The 20430-nt window shown below is 37.8% G+C and overlaps 1 long non-coding RNA gene across 1 annotated transcript; it reads left to right on the forward strand.

The window, feature by feature from the left end:
* The first annotated feature begins 1512 nt into the window (after positions 1 to 1512).
* LOC128665043 (uncharacterized) lies at positions 1513 to 15816 on the forward strand. The gene is made up of 4 exons (XR_008402978.1): positions 1513 to 1566; positions 5790 to 6015; positions 13477 to 13573; positions 15606 to 15816. It is a non-coding gene; the product is annotated as an uncharacterized LOC128665043 (long non-coding RNA).
* Positions 15817 to 20430: the final 4614 nt, after the last annotated feature.

Here is a 20430-nt window from a genome sequence, read left to right on the forward strand (position 1 = left end):
GGAGTCAGTTTTCAATTCAAATTCTCGTGAAATATATTAAAAAGGTGAGGATTCATGACGGAAACATATCTTTTTAATATTAATGAAATAATCCTTTCCACCAACATTTTATTTTGCTATCTGCCCCTTTAAATATTGAAAACTTGGTTATTAAAGGGACAGCTGCTGTTATCTTAGTGCCCTGGAGCAACATACTAAGGCTTCTATTTTCAGCCAAAAGTTTCTATGTGCACACATCTAAAGAGACAGCTGAAATGGGAGGGTTAAAGATTTTATTCGGCATCACAGGAGAAGCTTTCAAGAAGTGAAAAAAAGAAATGAAAACAGATGCAGCAAGAAAATGAGCTTAATAAACAAACAATGACATCTATTAAACAAAGGTAGGTAAACCTATTACTAAAAATTATCGTTCACTGTGCCTTTTGTGAGAACTTTTACTGTGAGCATGCATGCAAAGCTTACTAAAAGGTACAGTCTAGTCAAAACTAGATAATAAAAAATGCACTTTTAAACAACTTTCCCATTTACTTTTATCATCAAATTTGCTTTGTTCAATTGGTATTCTCTGTTGAAAGCTTAACCTAGGTAGGCTCATATGCTAATTTCTAAACCATTGAACCGCCTCTTATCTTTTTTACAGTTAGACACTGCTAGTTCATGTGTGTCATATAGATAGCATTGTGCTAACTCCTGTGTAGTTATTTATGAGTCAGTGCTGATTGGCTAAAATACAAGTCTGTCAAAAGAACTGAAATAAGGGGGCAGTCTACAGAGGCTTAGATATAAGGTAATCACAGAGGTAAAAAGTATATTAATATAACTGAGATAAGGGGCAGTCTGCAGAGGCTTAGATACAAGGTAATCACAGAGGTAAAAAGTATATTAATATAACTGTGTTGGTTGTGCAAAACTGGGGAATGGGTAATAAAGGGATTATCTATCTTTTAAAACAATACAAATTCTGGAGTAGTTTGTCCCTTTAAGTACACAAAAAACAGTGTACATGTGAAGCATACTTAAGTACACTGCATGTGCTCAGAGCTGGTATTGCATGTATTGCATGGGAAATTACTCAGCATGTGTCATGTACACAACCTCTGGCTCTCTTCGCAGATACACTTTTTAAAATTAGTTTTTATGCTCCTATTAGGAAAGGTAAATTTAAACAGTGATTTATTTTTTCTAGAGCATTTTTGCTAATGCATGTGTATTGGAAAAATGATTCTATTCAAAATAGAAATGCAATGATGCATATTTTGCTGGAATGTCCCTTTAAAATGGCTAACTTGTATTTTAAATTCTGACTCTAAAGCTAAATAATGCATAGTTTTATAGCAAGGCATTGTATATTTGTTGTGTTCTGGAATAAATTAAAGTTCATGTGTCACCCATACTACTAGCTTTTAGCTACAGTTTACATTAGACTGCGTTTAGTATATAATATTGTGTGCAGTGTGGTCTTACCACCACAGAGGGCGCTGCGGCATTTGACTGCACTCACTGTCTCACTACCATGAACTTTCTGTGTGCTCTGTGCTGCAGACAAGTGAAGCCATGTGCACTCAGGTAAGATCAACCATTAGATTAAATATATATTAAAAAAAAGTATATCACTAGCTGCACACACACATGTTGTATATGATTGTTTAGCAGCATTAGTAAGCCACCTGCTACTGCATTACACAGAACATACAAATACAACTATCTCACTAGCTCTGCACACATGTGTAACATATAATTATACACTAATGATTTGATTAGCAGCATTAGTAAGTCACCAGCTATACTGCATTACACAGAACATACAAACACAACTAGATTTAAATGTTAAAGGGATAATCCAAATACAATTGAAATGTGCATCTTTATTTTTCTGTTTGAAAACGAGCATTTTTGTAATTAGAAAACTTTTTTAGTAAAATCTATCACTGTTTTATATGAGAGATGTTACTGTAAGTGTATGAAATATACAGACATTAGCAAACAAACTGCATCTGCTTGTGACTTTCTGATATAATGGTGTAGCAGACACTAGAAGCTGTATTTTATGAATTGCTTTGATGCTGTTCAGAAGCCTGGCAGGGGTTAATATTTTGTGTTGTTTTTGGTGTGGGTTACAGTATTTGTGCAGTTTAAAATAACTATGTCCTGCTATGTAGATGCTGAAGGGTTAATAATGTAACCCTTGCTTGTTTAATTTGGCCCTACATTGAAAAAGTATTATTCATATGCAAGTGAGCTGTTAGGGTGTTTTATTTAACATGCATTAAAAATGCAGTAAATATTTTAAGGTAATTAGTGATTTTAATCTAATTTTCTTGCTGCAAATGTTTTAATTTACTTTTTGAAATGATTCTACTGTGATCAAAATCTATAATGTAAATTAAAAGACTTGCAGCAAGAAACTGAGATTAAATCACTATTCCCTAAAAAATAATCCTTGTTAACAGTCCCTTTAATATCAGTTGCCAATTATTTTGATCTAGGGCAGTGGTTTTCAAACCTGTCCCCAGGCCTCCCCAACAGGCCAGATTTTCTGGATTACCTTGGATGAGAGCAGGTAAATAACCATCAGCCAGATTATGAGTTTTGCGTTATGAGCGGCTCGCTACTAACTTACAAGTTATTTCCACCTCTCACCTTTAATAGCGCTGCTATAAGAAGTTTGCAAAAACACGGCCGTTAGCAGGCAATATGGCAGCGTTGAGCTCCATACTGCACACATATACCAGCGCTGCTTTGAGCTGGTTTTACGTGCTCGTGCACTATTTCCCCAGAGACATCAATGGGGAGAGCCATCTTAAAAAAAGCCTAACACCTGCAATAAAGGAGCGTAAAGCTCCGTAACGCAGCCCCATTGATTCCTATGGGGAAAGAAAATTTATGTTTACACCTAACACCCTAACATAAACCCCGAGTCTAAACACCCCTAATCTTTTGCCCCCGACATCGCCGACACCTACATTACAATTTTTAACTCCTAATCTGCCGCCCCCAATGTTGCTGCCACCTACCTACACTTATTAACCCCTAATCTGCTGCCCCCAATGTCACAGCCACCTACATAAATTTAATAACCCCTAATCTGCCGCCCCCAACGTCGCCGCCACCTAAATAAATGTATTAACCCCTAATCTGCCACCCCCAACGTCACCGCCACTATACTAAAGTTATTAACCCCTAAACCTCTGGCCTCCCACATCACAAATACTAAATAAATAAATAACTAACATATGTAAACACATAGGAACAGTATACATAGTGAGCTTAGTCACATTCTACATTCTATGCAGGACAGCAAATAACATCACAGGTTCATCAGTTACAACTCACTATGAAAAGCATGCGCTTTGGGGATGTGTCAGTATACTTTAAATGGATACTTTTCATAGTGAGTTGTAACTGATGAACCTGTGATGTTATTTGCTGTCCTGCATAGAATGTAAAGCCTCTGGCCTCCTCACATAAGTAACCTATTACTTATTACTCTTCTCTGTGACTAAGCTCACTATGTATACTGTTCCTATGTGTTTACATATGTTAGTTATCTCTTTTCTTTTAAATGCTTTTTTCCTTTGTTCTTTTTCTGTCCCTTTTGGGACCTTATGTACAAGCCTTTAAGCACTGTAATGTGTCTTTTCCCCTTTGATGAATTTCACAGTTCTTCTATACTTTAGTATTTTCTGTATATAGAACAGTCTTGACAAAGGTCCCTGCGAGGACCGAAACGTTGACTGAACCTATGAACCAATAAAAGTACTTTTTGCTTATTAAGACCTGTGAGTGCCTCTTCTTTTTGAGAAGTTTATATATATATATATATATATATATATATATATATTATTGTATTTATATGTGTATATATGTATTTACAGTCATATGTACACATATAAAAACATTAAAGTGGCAGGCCTCAAATTTCCTGCAAGGCTATTGGCTAAGAGGTGGAAACGTCACCTCAGTCAAATACCTTTCTGCTGTAGGTTGCCTTAGCAGCTCAGTGCGGCAAACACTGCAAACAAAAAAAGGAGCTTTCAGCATGAAGTATTTTATACGTCATGAATGAAAGTCCCCTTTATTTGTTCCAATGGTAAATCCTAGCGTTTCACAAACGCTAGGATTTACCATCACTTTAATATATATGTACACACATATAGACATATATGCTTTAAAGGGGCATAACACACATTGAGATCACAATATAAAATGTTTAGTTATGCAACTTTGCAATATACTTTTTATTTTGCACCATTTACTGTAATTTAAAGGGGCATGAAACCCAAGGTTTTTCTGTCTTTCATGATTCAGTATAGAGCATGAGATTTTTTTTATTTTAAATAATTTTTTATTGAAGTCAAAATAGAGATTAACAAACAAAATTCGCCCTTGAGCCAATATTACATCACAATAAGTAATACAATATCTATAAGCTAATATTGTTGACAAAACGAAATGCACATGTAAAAAAGAAAATTACATATCAAATCTGAACATGGTGATAGACAAGATTTTAGGCGAAATGGAATAGGACTTCATTTTATGTTATATGATTGACGGATGATCTCCACACTGCACTCTTTAAATTATCTGAGTTAAAGGTATAAGCCTGTGGGGAATTAGCATATGTATCGGCCACTCTTGGGCCAAGGTATATAGGGGGGGAGGGAAGATCAGCGGGCAAGAGCCGCTCGGATATAAGGGGGAGATGGAGGGGCGGAGCCTTTTGACCAAGGCGGTGGAGCTTATAATATAGTTGAGTATGAGGTGGTGTCCTCGACCATTAGATAACTACTAAAGATAATACTAGAGTTATTAGGTTCCTATTTCGGAGAAGTCAACCAAACTTATCCCTGCTTATGTAGAGTAAAAGTATATACTGTAGTGTGATCGGCGTATTCGGAAATTTGTATACTGTGTAGCTATACAGTCAATAGGCTTAATAAAAGTCAGACACAGCTCCTGTAGGCACAGTTTTGTTACACATATTAGGAAGGGGAAAGTATAATTGGATCCCACTACAGCAATTGAGGTAGAACAGCTAACTTAAAACATTAGCTAAACATTATAGCAACACATTCCTCTGATTACCTGCATACTAGATATATTTATATAGATGACTATATAAGTCTATAGATCGCGGCAGGTATTTAAAAACATGGAACTTATAGTAGAGAAAGCTAGGGCCGCTGTAGACAATGTTCCCCTAAAGTGACATCGTAAACCAATAGCATTACAAGACATAGGACTGCCCTAAAATTTACCTTGTATGTAGATCAACTATTTTAAAACATTACACAACATTGTGTTCAACCAAAGATCTAGGGAATAGGGCCACACCAGGATGTCCAGGTCAGCATCTCATAACACTTCTATATGGTACCATCTCGGCCGCCAATAGCACTGCACAGACATGGAACAGTTAGAATCACTCATGTTGTGGTTAAATAAATATAAAATGTAATAGAATAAACCGACAGCAATATAAAATAGAAACACTATATGGGAGCTCCTGTACATGTCCAGTGTGGACCAAGCTATAAAGAAATTAGATATGATAGTCACTCATGTAATCTTACATAACATTATGAGAGATTTCCTTATGGAGTAGAAATTACTGTAGTGAGGATATTAATGTCATGATATGTTTAACTTTGCCTTTTTTTTGTGTTATTCTGATTACCATTCCTGTACCTTTAAATCATGTTTTCCAATTTGTCTCAGCTATATAAGCCTCCTCCCACATCATTACCTTGCTTGATATTGTTTCGCATTTCCTAAATGTGTTTCAGCTTGCCCTAACAGGGGATCCTCTGCCTTCAGCAGATTTCCACTCTGATGCAGCTAACCTCGCTTCTGCAATAACCTGCTGTTCAGTACAGCTGATCTCTTCCTACAGCTTCCGCCTGCGGTGACGTCACACGCCAACTTCGGCTAGCGCTGCCGCTCTGAACTGCCATCAAGGATTACCCTCTCTAAACCGCTCTGTTTAAGCGCTTTCAAAGTAAACAGTACCAGGTACCTATTGACTCTTATGCTGATTGTATATATTTATCCAGCTTGCTAGAAGTTTACCTAATCTTGATTTTCATTGATTTCTATTATGCTGCCTGTTTCACACATCCCGCTGTTTTACTTTACACTGGTATATAGACAAGGGTTTTCTTGCTGCTTGTACCTCCCCAGTTGCCTTTTGCAGCTATAGAAACTTCCTTGCTCTTTTATTACCTGCCAGCAATTGCTGTGATTAAACCTGTGTAATCATTATACATCCCTGCAGTATTCATTGTTACTATCAGGTTCAATCCTTGCTACACATAAACCTTTTATATCTCAGCAGTTGTGGTTCAACAACCTATTACCTATCTTACAACATTTAATCCGTTGTTACAATTAATGACCTATAGGAAATGATGTATTACTTAACTCAGCTTCTGAGGAGAAAACAGCGAGGGACATAACCTTCTGTAATTCACAATGGGGCTACATATGATAACATAATAAAGACAAATACAAAAGCCTAAGTCTAACTTAAGCAGCATGAGGGTATCTAGAAACTGTATCTTAGGTAGACCTGCTACCTGTCCATAGGACGCGTCAGTGCTACCTATAAGCTATAGCGCTCCAAGTGAAATAAAATGTGTTAGTATTCGACAAATACCTGTAAAACAATTTATACAGCTATACTAACAAGCATGTTACACCTCACACGCTAACAGGTACACTAACAGTAATGTAAACTGGACGCGCGTGATGTGTAATTTTCAAGCTCTGCAATAACAGTACACGCAGACAAGGAACATAAAATAGCAAGTGACATAACATATAATATGAAACTGAACATAGCTGCTCTAACATAGACTTCGGACTGACATGACAGAGATAAACAAATACAGTTCAACAGGACTAAAGTTCAGTTAACCAGAGATGTACATGTATATTCTAGGATCAGACTGAAAAGGTATGATCAATGCCTGTTTGCCTAGGAGAACGTGTGCATACAGTCCCTAGGGCCCGTAGTTACAGTCAGTCATAAAGGTATGAAGTAGAGTTTCTCTAAAGCTGGATGCACCAGAACATAGCTTGAGAGCGTTGTAGTGTTAAACTGGCCCCAAGTGTAATACAATGAGAAGGAGCATCAGGCCTAATGTCATATTACTTATAAATGATAACGGAACTATTAGGGTATTGAAGTAGTACCGTGTTCATATTCTTCTGTGTAATAGCCAATAAGCCATCCAAGGTACAGATGTTCAAGCCGGTCAGATGACTATTTAAAACTGACCGCCCGGATCAAAAGGGCCCTGCCTTAAGCCAGAGCAAGATATGGAGACACTTTTGTGTAAGATTTCTATGCGATCCGGTAGCCGAGATAACCAGTTCAACCTCCAAGATAGGGGCGAGAGGAGGGAGGAATGGGGAGCACTGGTGAACACAGTCTGTGAGACCAACATGGCGGGGCATGCGTATGCAGAAATCTTCAGGCTCCCTGTGGTTCCCCATGAATTTGCCCCGTCACTCACCGTACAGAAATAAAATGTGAAAGTACTCCCTGTGTAATTAGTAGCCGGTCCACTTTTCTCTCGCTTAATTACCGTTGGCTGCTGCAGGTCCGTGGTAGAGCACAGAGCTGCACTACGTAGAGCTGGGTCTGGAATGGTCTCAGGGGTCTGGAGGGATGTGGGCCGAGAGTGCACATCAATGGGACTCAAGAAGAGGGGAGGCGGAATGGCTCTGGCTTCATCTGTATCCTCGTAAGAGAGTTGCGTGTGACTGTCTTCTATTTGCGAGCCAGTAGTCACAACATATCCGTCCCCAGCAGCATCTGGTGTATTCTCCCTGTCGGGAGCAAGACATAGCGCAAGTGAGGTAAACTGCGTATCCATGCGGCACTCTAATTCAGCGAGTGTAGCCAAGATTTGTGAGGCCATCATCCCTAGTAGTCAGGCGTCTTATGTACCCCAAATAAATAGATATCGAGGGGAGAGATCAGGTTATAGGTGCTGACGGATCATAGCCTTGACCCGTATCAATAATAAGTGTGAGGATAGTCGGCCTTTCACTCTTTAGGGGATCGTACTGTCTATGGTGTCATTGCTTTAGTGATGATCCCTCACCTCCACAATGGACCGATTCCGTAAATAAAATGAGTAGATGGGTCCCAGAGACTACACTGTCCCCTCTGCTTTGCAGGATATGTTCCCCTCTTGTCACGCAATAAGAGGCTAGTCTGCGGCCTGTATGTGGTTCGATACTCAGTGGATCTGCTCTGCTTTACCCTCTCAGAAACAGCATATCAGCGTCTAGATGATGCTCACATATGAACTGTGAGAAGTAATTCCAGTAATATTACTCAAAACTTGAATTGTAGAGCCCTAAAATATGTTTTTAAAAAGTTATAAGCAGGAGCTCTGAACATCTGCGTCTGCTTTGCTTCATAGCTGGCTCCACCCCCCAGAGCATGAGATTTTAACCCTTTGAGTGCTAAGCACTTTCCCAGCTTTTTTTTTTTATATATTTTTTAAAATATATATTTATTTTTTTACTTTTTTTTTCAGATCCCCAAGACTTACACTGTTGGAAAGGTTAGACGATTACCTTTCCAACAGTGGGTCTTGGGGGGTCTGTAGCTGCTTAGATGCCTGAGATACAGGCTTCTAAGCAGCATGCCCCTTGCTTCGATATTTAACATTGTTAATGTTAAATAAAGTTGCGCGGTGACGTCATCAAGTCATTGCGCGTGACATCACCGTGCATAACGTGAAGCCCCGGTGATGCCTGTCACTATGCAGGCCCAATCACCGGGGTAGGAGCGGGTGGGAGCCCCCAGATCTCCCTCAAGGTGGGAGAGTGCTAGTGACGGCTCTGAGCCGTCGTTAGCACCAGAGTGGGAAACCCTGTGACAGCTCAGAGCTGTTGTTAGGAAGTGGTAAAGTGAGTTGTTAGATAAAATTCTTAAATCAAGAGTTTATTATTTTTAAAGTAGTGCAAGAGCGTGCTGCTTTGTCCTAGAGTGTAGCCGTAGTCCATATCAGTCTCTTCAGTAGAGCAGTGGTGGCTTTAGAGCAATGGGAACTTGTGGGACATAATTCTCACTGCGCCTCCCTTGTAATTTACTCAGACTTTTATTTCTCCACAGGTCGATGTGAGGGATAGGACCTCTCAAGCCTGTGAGCTGCCTTGCTGTCAGGCAGATACGAGGTAAGTGCTGCTTTTTTATTCTAGGGCCAAGGAAACAAAGCATCTCAGAGATAAAGTTGTGAACATTTATTGGAAAAATGAACATATAAGGCTCATACAGGAAGGGGCGCTTTATGTTTGGGGACTACAGACTCTCCTAGACTGGAGAGGATTTTAGACAGCCATATCTGCAGGCACTGGGGCTGGGAGTAAAGCTTTTTCATTTGCTCTGGTGGTTTGTGTCTCCCGACGGCTTTACTTAGCAAACAGGCCGATCGGGAGATGAGGTGCATATAGTAACGCCCACGATGGGCTTCAGTTCAGTAGCGTGTCACTAGAAATGGTTTCCAGTAAAGCAGGCTTTTCTAGCATTATCCGTTGGCACTATTCTTATTGCTGAGGTCCGGATCATTCCTGCACCACAAAAAAAGGGACATTGACTCCTGTTTAGCAGTCAGGTAGGCACCTTAGCAGGGTTACTGAGGTGTAAAGGTGTCTGTAGTGTTCAAATTGTGATATTTTCATAATTGACAGTTGGGTAAAAAAGTTACCTGTTTAAATTTAAAGACACAGTAATGTTTTTTCATTACAAAAATTTTAATTCATGTTTTATTTATTAATTTACTCATTGTGAACAGTATGGACCAAGGAGACTTGCAAGATGTCACTTGCTCCTTGTGTTTTGATGCAAATGTGGAACCACCTATCCCTTTCTGTCCCTCATGTATTGAGAGGACTTTAAATTATAGGGAAAATATTTTTTCTGAGCAAAATATTTCTAAAGCCGATACTGTCCAAGAGTCTTATGACGAGGTTCAAAATATGCCGCAGCTTTCTCCCCAAGCATCCCAAATTTTACCTCCCTCACAAGCAGTGCACTGCACTTCTGCTCTAGCTCCCGCTGGAGTTACCTTAAAAGACATAGCTTCTCTCATGATGCGTTGTCTGCTTTTCCAATGTTGCAGGGAAAGCGTAAAAAGGAAAATCAGACATTTAGTAAGCGAGGTTTCTGATGCAATTGTTGCAATTTCGGAGGTGCCCTCCCAGAATACCGAAGAGGAGGATACCGCTGTAGCATCTGAAGGAGAAATTTCAGATTCAGAAAGTGTAATTCCTCTGGCTGATTCTGAGGTTGTATCTTTTAGGTTTAAGCTAGAACACCTCCGTCTGTTACTTAGGGAGGTTTTAGTTACTTTGGACGACAGTGACTCCACGGTAGTGGTTGTTCCTAAGAAGTCTAGTTAGCTGAACAAATATTTCGAGGTTGCTTCCTCGACAGACGTGTTTCCGGTCCCTGACCGAGCTTATGAAATAATTGCTAAGGAATGGGAGAGACCGGGCATACCTTTTTCTCCCTCTCCTATTTTTAAGAATATGTTTCCCATAGCCGACTCTAACAACGAGGCTTGGCAAACAGTGCCTAAGGTGGAAGGGGCCATTTCTACCTTAGCTAAGAGAACTACTATTCCCATAGAGGATAGTTGTACCTTCAAAGATCCTATGGACAAAAAGTTTGAGGGCCTGCAATGACAACCAGCTGTGTGTATTGCTACCGTCACTAGTGCGGCGGTGTATTGGTTTGATGCACTGTCTGAGGCTCTCAGGACAGAAACTTCTTTGGATGAGATCCAGGATAGAATAAAGGCTCTTAAATGCCAAGCTCCCGAGATACGGGTCGAGGTCCAGGGACCCCCAGGCGGAGCTGATAGATGCTCTGGTGGTTCCTTGGACCTTCAGTCTAGCATGCCTATTTCTTACGTTTGCTCTTCTTCCTCAGGTCATTGCTCTAATCAAACAGGAGAGGGCATTGGTGATCCTCATAGCTCCAGCTTGGCCTCGCAGGATTTGGTATGCAGATCTGGTGGAGTAGGCATCTCTGCCACCTTGGAGACTTCTGTTGAGGAAGGACCTTCTAATTCAGGGGCCCTTTCTTCACCCAAATCTAGTTTCTCTGAAGCTGACTGCTTGGAGATTGAACGCTAAATTTTATCCAAGCGGGGGTTTTCTGATTCGGTCATAGAGACCATGATTCAGACTCGTAAGCATGTAACTAGAAAGATTTACAATAAGATTTGGCGTAAATATCTCTATTGGTGTGAATCCAAGGGCTTCTCATGGTTGGTTTTTCATTTCTATCCTTAACTTCGGTTGAATGACTGGAATGGGAGGGAAGGGAGGAGCTATTTAACAGCTCTGCTGTGGTGCTCTTTGCCGCCTCCTGCTGACCAGGAGGTGAATATCCCATGAGTAATTAAGATGATCCGTGGACTCATTGTGTCAAAAAAATACATTTATCAGGTAAGCATAAATTTTCTTTCCAATTTACTTCTATTATCTAATTTGTTTTGTTCTCTTGGTATTCTTTATAGAAAAGGATACCTAAGTATGTTCAGTAGCTGCTGATTGGTGGCTCACCCAATGAATTTAATAGCTCCCAGTGGTGCATTGCTGCTTCTTCAATAAAGGATATCAAGAGAATTAAGCAAATTAAATAATAGATGTAAAGTGGAAAGTTGTTTAAAATTGTATGCTCTGTTTCAGGGTTCTTTAAACTTTTCCGCCCAAGACCCAGTGCCATGATACCACATACCTTTAGGACCCAATTTTTATACTTGGTCTTGAAATAATTTTGTAAGAAATAAATAACATGATAGCTGCAATTTTTGGCAAAGAAACTAAAATATGTGCATGCTTTATTCCTGATTATAGTCAAATATGAAAAAGTTGTAAAACGTAATAACACACACGCCACACACTCTCATACAACACACATTTTCATGTAACACACATACCACACACTCTCATACAACACACACACTTTCATATAACACACATACCACACACACTCTCATACAACACACACAGTTTCATATAACACACATATAACACACACAGTTTCATATAACACACATACCACACACACTTTCATATAACACACACTCACCCCATACACTCTTACAACACACACATACACACACACTTTCATAACACATGCATACCACACACACACTCTCATACAACACACACATCACACATTTTCATGTAACACACATACCACACACACTCTCATACAACACACACTCTCATATAACACACATACCACATACACTATCATACAACACACACACTTTCATATAATACACTCACCCCATACACTCTTACAACACACACATACACACACACTTTAATAACACACGCATACCACACACACACTCATACAACACACATACCACACACTCTCTCATATAACATACACACTAATACAACACACACACACTCTCATACACAACACATGCACAGCACACACACAATACACCACATACACTCCTACAACACACACACAAGTCGGGACCCAGTACACATGGTGTTGTGACCCAGTAATGGGTCCCGACCCATGGTTTGAAGAATCCTGCTCTATTTTAATTATGAAAGAAAAATGATGGGTTTCATGTCCCTTTAAAGGGACAATCTATTCGAAATTAAACTTTCATGATTCAGAGAGGGCATGCAATTTTAAACAACTTTCCAATTTACTTCTATTATCTAATTTGCTCAATTCTTTAGATATCCTTTGTTGAAGAAATAGCAATGCACATGTGTGAGCTAATCACACAAGGCCTCTATGTGCAGCCACCAATCAGCAGCTACTGAGCATATCTAGATATGCTTTTCAGCAAGTGATATCAAGAAAATGAAGCAAATTAGGTAAAAGAAGTAAATTTGAAAGTGGTTTAAAATGACATGCTCTTTCTAAATAACGAAAGAAAAAAAATTGGGTTTCATGTCCCTTTAACTCTGAATAATATGGGTTTTTACTATGCTGAAAATTGGTAATGCAGGCTTCAGTCCTCAAATGATTAACAATAGTCTGTATAGCTTTCTAATTGGCTTTAGCATGGACTTTGTGCTAACAAAACAAGGAAAGGCATACTGACAGTATGATGTGACTTTGTGATAACATACATAAAACGAGGAAAAGCCTACTGACAGTATGATGTGACTAGAGTGACTGTCACATGAAGTACATCAGGATTAGCTCCTCCAAATAAGGAAAATGGTGGTGAAATTTGGCCACTGGAAAACTTTTGCATAGAACATTACATTACAGGCAAAGCGGGCAAAATAATGAAAGTATAATGCAAAGTTGTTTTATTATTTATAATTAAATAATTAATGTTATAATCACAAAGTGTATCATGCCCATGTAACAGGGGACAGACTATTGCTGAACAGACTTTATCTAATTATTTTGCATATCTAACTTTATACTCATTTATTTGATATTGTTTTCTATTACAGAAACATGTCAAAGGGTCTATAAAGACATTACTGACCATGAAATGAGAAGATGCCTAGGGGATTGCCAATCCCACACAAGAATTGTTTGTGGTCACAGGTAAGCAGTTATGTTTGTTCTTGTTTAAATCACCCCACTGAGTCATTTCTTTTTAAATTGTTTTTTTTTTGTTTATACAACATGCTTATATGGATGTGATACAGCAGGGGAGTGTTTTATTTCTGATAATACAACATGCTTATATGGATGTGATACAGCAGGTGAGTGTTTTACTCACTTCCCTGATCCTCCCATGATCATAAATAGAGCAGCCATGTTGGAGTTTTCTCTGTGCTTGGATTGAGCTGACCCTTTGAAAGGAATGTTCCATTTTGATAGCGGTGCTTCTTTGTGACAGGATTTTTATTGCACTATCAACTAATATCAATTAAAATGTTAATGAATTATAAATCTTGTCTAAAAAGAAGCATTCTTCAAACAAAGGAATGCTCCTGTCACAGGAACAATAAATTAAACTCCCTTTACAATTTTCAGTGCTTCAGCAACATGCAACTTAAGATAAAACAATATATATTTCTTTAAAAGAGTATATTAGTAAAAAAATACATGCTCTAATTTGTTTTAATTCCTTTTAAGACCATCAACCCTGCACTAACCCACAAAGGGGTTAAACACACAGTAGAAGTACCGCTTGGAACCACAGAGCACTGCTGATCCTGAGCGGAAGTGCTGCTGATCCAATCATGAGCGCTAGTCATTTAACTAGTATTTCTGATTAGATAAGCAGCAGTTGGCAGTTTTTGCTCTTGACCAGCAGTGCTCTGCAGGTACCAATCAGTACTTCCATTGTGTGTTTAAAGCCTTTGTGTGGGTTAATCTCACAGTAGTGCAGGGTCAATAGTCTTAAATTTACATTAAAGGATGTCATTTTTTTTTACTATTAAGGCCCTTTTAAAGGGACAATAAACACCTTGAGATGGTAATATAAAATGATAAACTGTGTGTGTGTGTGTGTGTGTGTGTGTGTATATATATATATATATATATATATATATATATATATATATATATATATATATATATACTTTCATTATTTATTTTGTCCCATTTTCCTGTAATTCTATTCTGAAGTTGTGAGCTTTTCAGCTCCTGTTAGAAATGGAAGTGCAGAACACTGTTATATTCCACACAGCCATTGGCTGCACACTCTAGTGACAAATTTATAACTGTCCTGTAATCTGGCTCTTAGTGTTTAATGTCACTTTAAATAAGCAAGCACCTCACACAGCATGGGAGTATCACAGAAGTAAATAGAATACTGTCTTACTAAATGCTACTCTGCTATATCATTTTCCTTTGGGAAGGGAAGTGGGGATATGAAGATTTAGAATATGACACATCTAGATAGCACATTACTTTATATTTTGTAAAAGGAAAAAAACACAATTGAAAAGGAAATAAACTGCACATTGTGACTTTCCCTCTTTTATCTCCAAAAGTCTAGGAACACAACCAAAAATTTAAATTACAACATAGGGTATCAAATAGTGCACATTGATTTCTAGAGAACTAAAATATAAATATCTTAAGGAAAAAAAGTCTCAATATAGTAACCCTTTAACGAATGAGATGTACCATGTATGTTGCCGCTCATTAAGGGTTATATTTTTTTAAATAGCACGTGTCCCGCCACAAGTGGCGGTACTGCGCTATTATACCCTCCCTTCTTGTCATCGTAAATAGCGTGGCCTCAACACTGGCGGCGAGACCGCGCATTTAATAGCACTTCCCTATTCAAAGACGAGTGATGTAAAGGGTACGTTGCTAGTCTTTAAGGGGTTAAAGTATAGGTTCTAAGCATCCCATTGGCAGGTAGTGATCTGTTTGATTAGGAAGGAACGTGGCAAAATATGTTAATATCTAGATGGAAATTGCATTGACATGAGAATTTATGGAAGTTAAAAATACAATTCTTTTTTAGTATTCATCACAACCTTGAAGTTGAAATAAAGGCGTGTTATTTTTTTTGTCAGATTTACTTTTTTAGTTCTACAAATTAAAGTTCTGCTGTAGACTAAGCAATTAGCACAGAATGCCCATGTTTATGTAATATTTGTTTTTATTTTTACAGGCCGGTGCCAAATTCAAGATCATAGAACAGATACAGATGGACATCATATTATATTTTTGGTGTTCTGTCAACATTATTGTGCATCTGCATTATACTTGTACCCTAGGCCTATACGATAAGTTATTCTCTGGTTTATTACAATGTCATATTTGAAATGTTTTAATACCTGGAAAATTTGAAGCCTAATAAAAGTTTACATTAATTTTGTCAATGCTGTTGTTTTTATGGAGTCATTTCTAAAGGATTTTTTGGTGAATATTTTTATCTTCATACAGTATTGAGGTTAACAGATCATATTTACCAGACAGGCAAAGGCTAATTTTATTAAAATCACTAAAAGTATGAAATCAATAAAAAATAAATATGATTTTCCTAGTTTAACTTCTGGTAACAATTGCAGTTAGTTATATACAATAATTATTTTTTATATATGCACAGATATGGAGATATCTGTAAAACAAATATTCATAAAGAAAATAATCAATTAAAATGACGGCCAAAAAAGACTGAAAGGGAGATAAGAACATGAAACATAATAACAATGGGCATAACTGAAGACTGATTTATAAGTGGAATGCCTTAAAGGGGTGTGCTGTAAAAAGGAGCCATACTGTACCTGAGATAATGATATTAGTGTTATAATATAACTCTAATATAAGAATACATCAAGTATTCAACTTAAAGGGATACTAAACCCATTGTTTTGCTTTTATGATTCAGATAGAGCATGCTATTTTCTAATGTACTCCTATTATCATTTTTTCTTCGTTCTCTTGCTATCTTTATTTGAAAAAGCAGAAATGTAAGATTAGGAGCTAGCCCATTTCTGTTTTAGCACCTGGGTAGCGCTTACATATTGGTAGATACATTTAGCCACCAATCAGCAAGCGATACCCTTGTGCTGAACCAAAAATGGTCTCTTGAACTTACTTTCCTGCTTTTTCGAATAAAAATAGGAAGAAAACGGAAAAAAAAGATAATAGGCGTAAGCTAGAAAATTGCTTAAAATTACATGCTTTGTCTGAATCATGAAAGAAAAAATGTGGGTTTAGTGTCCCTTTAATATATTACCGGTCATAATATTAGTTTTATATATGAATATATATTACCTCAGATAATGCATGGATACAACTTTAAGATCAATTAAATTCATACAAACAACTTACATAGATAAACTTTTGCAGGAAAAAAACATTTTATTATTAATTTGTAAATATGATTGACGTAAATAATAGTAAAATTGTAGTGCTCTTGTGGCAGACACTGCTCTTAATTGTGATATACGTGCCAGAGATATGCTAAAGATTTGCAGTTGACTTGCTAGAGATTTGTAACAGACTTGCAGAGCTTTTGCAGTAGACTTGAAGGGCTCTTGCTGTTAAATTGTGATAAATTTGCTGCAGATTTGAAGGGCTATTGCTGTTGACTTGTCAGAAATTTGCAGCAGACTTGCAGAGCTCTTGCTATTGACTTGTCAGAAATTTGCAATTATCTTGCAGAGCTCTTGCTGTTAACTTGCCAGAAATTGACTAGACACTTGCAGAGGTCTTGCAGTTGACTTGCCAGAAATTGACAACAAACTTGCAGAGCTCTTGCAGTTGACTTGCCAGAAATTGACAATAGACTTGCAGAGCTCTTGCAGTTGACTTGCCAAAAATTGGCAACAAACTTGCAGAGCTCTTGCAGTTGACTTGCCAGAAATGCTCTTGCTAGACACTTGCCAGGTAAACTTGCTGCAAGTTGAAAAAGTGTCAACTAGAACTTTTGCTGCAATTATGATGCAAGTTTGTGGCAAGTTATCCTTGCTATCTGGGGGGTGGCCATCTTAAGTATTTTCAGCTGTCTGCCAATACCCAGTTTATTTATCGTCACAATCATTAATTATGCCCTCCCTTTCAATTCCTTTTTTTTTCTGTAGTGTAGCTTACAATCCCTCTCTTTCCCTTAAAAAAATATTTGTAGCATAGGGCCCTAAACGCTCCCTCCATCTTCTTCCCCCCTCCACCTCTGTGCCACCCACCCACCTTACCTTCCACACCCCACACGCCGGTACAAAAAGCTAATCATCCACCGGCACAAGAAGTGGATCAGGCATCTGCCTTCATATGGTTCAGGAACTCCAGTGCTCAGCTGTAACAGTATAGCCAAGACTGCTGGATCTTCCTACAGCTCAGACATATATACTTTAAGCAGTATTATAGGCAAAGTATATATATATACAATATTCCATAAAGGACTCAAGCTCATATTTTTTCTTTACAAAAACATTTATTATACAACGTTTCGGCCCCAACTTGGGCTTTTGTCAAGGTAACAAAGCATCACATACTGTGCAACATTTATACCCTATAGGTAAACAAAACCACACTCATATCCCAGGTATATTACATCTCTACTATCTAGTGGAAGATAATAGATACTGCAAACCTTTGCTCAATCTGGTATACTTCCTGTACATTCTTCCTCATTCCTTCATTTTTTCTTGCTAGGAGAGACAAGACGTAATGAGATGAATATATATCCAGTGCAATACACAAAATAGGTCTCATAATATTTACATTTAACAAATATCTTGTATATAATCATCACAATGTTTTAGTCCTATACAAACTCAATCACTCATATCCAAATATATCTTTATATATCCTTTAAAGAAAACATGCAAAAGACAGGTAGGTGTTCAAACCACTTGGGTATATTGTGTCTTGGTCTGAGATCCATTTTGCTTCCCTTTGTAGCAAGATCCTCTTTCTATCTCCACCTCTCTTTAAAGGTGTGACTTGATCTATGGGACAGCAACACAGGCTTGACACAGAATTACCACATTCATGCAACAGGTTGATCAGATTCTCCCTTTTCTATGGTTTGTCTTATACTAGACCTATGCAAAGCCATCATCTCTTTGAGCATACACTCCGTTTTTCCAATATAAACATCCCCACACTTAATCAGAAAAACTACATACCAAGACTCACAATTAAGGGCATGCTTAATATGATACCTCTTCCGAGTATGGCTGTGTGTAAATGCCAAAATTAGGTTATCACATGTCACACTGCCATATGTCAGGGTTTTCTCCCTGTTGTGTTTGCCATGTGCTGCTGGCAGCCATTTTACTCACCTCTCTTCCTGACTATGGTGCATTGTGGGGGATGCTGCTCATTTCTTGCACTTCCTTTTATGGCCAGACTGGTGTGCATCATCCATGTGAGACAGGATGCAGTCTCAGAATTGTGATGTCATCACTTATTATTGAAAGGGCCTCTGTTCAGTATGCTTTGCCTTTGCATTGTCTCAGAACTGTTTGTGAGAGTTCCTGTGTATATATCTAATTGATTGTCCCTTCCTATAGGAAAAAATTGGAATCTCTCTGACATAGGGTTATAATCTGTCATCACCTTGGAGAATTCTCCAATTGTCACAGATAGCCTTACGTATTTTCCAGCTATCAGTAGTGTAATCAGTAACAAAAAATAGTCTGTTGTCAACCTTTCCTTTCGCCTGAATAACACCTTTTTCCAAAACCTGCTTTTTACTCTCATTTAAAATCTCATCTGGTTATCTCCTCTGAGAGAATCTGTCACCCATATCATCTATCCACAATTTTACATCTTCACATTTTGAGGTCAAATTCACAGCCCTCAATATCTGGGCTTTTGGCATTGACTTCAGAAGATGTTTTGGATAAAAGCTCTTTCACTTGAGTAACACCTTTCTCCAAAACCTGCTTTTTTTCTCATTTAAAATTTCATCTGGGTATCCCCTCTAAAAGAATCTGTCACCCATATCATCTATCGCCAATTTTACCTCTTCCCATTTTGAGGTCAAATTCAAAGCCCTCAACATCTGGAGTTTTGGCATTTTTTACAGAGGAAACTAGGCGTTTATAGATGCTGTGGCTGTGTGACATGTGATAAACTGATTTTGGATGACACATTTACACACAGCCATACTGGGAAGAGGTATCACATCAAGAAAACCCTTAATTGTGAGTCTAAGGGGTCAATCTATTACAGTGCGAGCAGACGTGATACGATGTAGGGTATCATGTCCGCTGCACATCGATAAATGCAGACAGCAGAAACTGTCGGCATTTATCATTGCACCAGCAGTTCTTGTGAACTGCTGGTGCAATACAGCCCCTTGCAGATTTTCAGCCCCTATTTATATATATAGGGCCTAATGGCTTTAACTTGCACACTCTGCTTAGCACTAATTCAGTATATTGATCTACCATGGGAAATAAAATACAAATTTTGAAAGAGATTTAAAAGTTATAACCCCAATTTAAGGAAACCTTTATTAAATATATTTATGTTACGTTCCACTTTAAATGAATTGCTGGAAAAGTGCTCTTAACTATATGTACAAAAATACATAAAAAACTTACTCTATCATAATCAGAATTACTTGAAAAGCTTTGTTTGTTAGAATATGATTGTTTAGAATTAAATACACATCAGATGAGACAGCTTCAAAATAATTATTATGTCTATCTATTGGTTCTAGCATAAGCTTATTCATGAGAATAGAGACTCTACCTAAACCTAACATTATTTAGAAAATTATGTTCTTTAATTTAGAAGTCATACTTTAACATAAGGTTTTTGTGCAATTGCAAAGGTAATCTTTTATTATTATGGTTTGATGTACTGAGTTAAAATGTAAATAAGCCCTTAATACAGTTATAGTAATTATAAAGTACAGACATATATATATATATACAGTTTAAGAAGAATTGTCAGGGTGCCATTCTGAAACAAAATAGAATTAAACTGTGAGTAAAATATAAATAATGGTAGTTCCGCTTGGTCATTATGACCAT

This window comes from Bombina bombina, chromosome 6 (genome assembly GCF_027579735.1).
Source record: "Bombina bombina isolate aBomBom1 chromosome 6, aBomBom1.pri, whole genome shotgun sequence".
In the NCBI taxonomy this organism is placed as follows: domain Eukaryota; kingdom Metazoa; phylum Chordata; class Amphibia; order Anura; family Bombinatoridae; genus Bombina; species Bombina bombina.